The sequence below is a fragment of the Thunnus albacares genome, chromosome 1, assembly GCF_914725855.1.
Source record: "Thunnus albacares chromosome 1, fThuAlb1.1, whole genome shotgun sequence".
Taxonomy (NCBI): domain Eukaryota; kingdom Metazoa; phylum Chordata; class Actinopteri; order Scombriformes; family Scombridae; genus Thunnus; species Thunnus albacares.
The window spans coordinates 9,076,762-9,078,384 of NC_058106.1; the positions used below are offsets into that span (position 1 = coordinate 9,076,762).

The 1,623-nt window shown below is 38.3% G+C and overlaps 1 long non-coding RNA gene across 1 annotated transcript; it reads left to right on the forward strand.

The window, feature by feature from the left end:
- Positions 1–512: 512 nt before the first annotated feature.
- Positions 513–1,038, forward strand: LOC122988160. Its single transcript, XR_006404721.1, has 2 exons — positions 513–649; positions 764–1,038. It is a non-coding gene; the product is annotated as an uncharacterized LOC122988160 (long non-coding RNA).
- The last annotated feature ends 585 nt before the right edge of the window (positions 1,039–1,623 follow it).

Below are 1,623 nucleotides of genomic sequence, written 5' to 3' on the forward strand. Positions count from 1 at the left end.
CTTTCATGAATGAAAGCTAAATCAATATCTTTCATTTTTAGGGAATTCCAAACATTTAACTCTTTTGACTGGTAATTTAGCACAGGATATGAAGTTAAGATTTACCATCTATAGATTCCATTTTCATAGTCTGAAACAGTACCTCAGTGTCAGTATCCAAACAACAGGAAGAACAAAGGGGGACAATTAATAACTGATCAACCTGTAGCAAAAGTAAAAAGAAGAAGCAAAAACAAGATACTGCTATTTAATTTGACTCACCAAAAGTACAATCAAAGTAAAATGCATTAACTTTTATGCCATGGGGACATAATGTTTTAGATCTTCAAATGTTTTTAGTGTTCAACCTTTTTAGTATACAGTACTAATCTGTACTTGGATCAGAGTATCAGCTTTGTAGTGCCCCCACTGTCAACCTCAAGCAGCAGTCCAATCTGCCTCACCAAATTGATGCAGTCTGAATTTCCTGCCCTGGACGAGTTCAGGTCCACTGGTATGTGCTGCCAAGAAACAGAAATGTAAAAATATTCAGTTTTTGGCATATCAGAAATGAAAAACTTCCAATGGCCACCTTTCAATATCCTGTACTTGTGCTCTTTGTTCAAGTGGCCTCTGTGCGAGGAAGCTGGAAAGCAACCCCCTCACTAAGGTGAAAAACACACATGAACTTTGACTTTGTTAAGTTGGACATAATATACTAATACAGGAAGTTAATTTTTTCTATGGTGTGCTTTGAAACCCCCCTAATCATTTTCTTTTTTAGGTCTGCTGCCTGGTAGGCGTGATTTCATGGGGTGCACACCTGAGAATGCAGCCACAGGACTCCAGAAGCTGGCAATTATCTTGTTAGGCTGTACCAAGCAGCCAGAGGAGTATTTAGAGGGGTTTAGTTAAGTATGATGTTTGTTAGGTATTACTTCTGTTCAATATGCATTTTATTTGATCTTTATAAGTCAGTGGTAGACCTAGGGTTATTATTTCTGTGTATACAGTATGTAAATATTATAAAGATTAAAACAAGAACCCTTCTTGTTTGAAGCACTCTGTTTTTTTTCACCGTTTTCCAAGAGCACCCGACACATTTTTGATCTACATTTGATTATATAGAGCAACCAGTCATCTCTTTTCCTATTATAAAGGTTAAGTTGTAAATTTGTTTTTAGTTCTCTGTGTGCATTTTCACTTACAATTTGCTGTGTGTGTATAAATGCTGGATGGGAAAGTAGTGTTGTGCATCAGAGAGAGGCAGCATCAGTGGATGAGTTAGTAGACTTGTAGTGTTTTCCCCTTGGTTTGGAGCCAGAGCCTCCATGTGTAACCGCTGCACACTCTGATGATAAGTATAAATTCCACATAATGCACACACATACATTCACATACAGTACATGCAAAAATTCACACGCAAACACACGCACAGAGAGAGCTGGCAACTATTTCTGTGTTCTCAGTACAGATGGGGATGTAGGAGTGATTTAATGAGGTGTGTGTGTGCATGTGTTATAGGGGTGATAGAAGGGGTAATCGTCACCCTGCTGGTAAATTCTGTCCTCTATAACCTCTCACTTCCACCTATATCATCACCTCGCTGCTTCTAGCTAAGTGTGTACATGTATGTGTTTTACA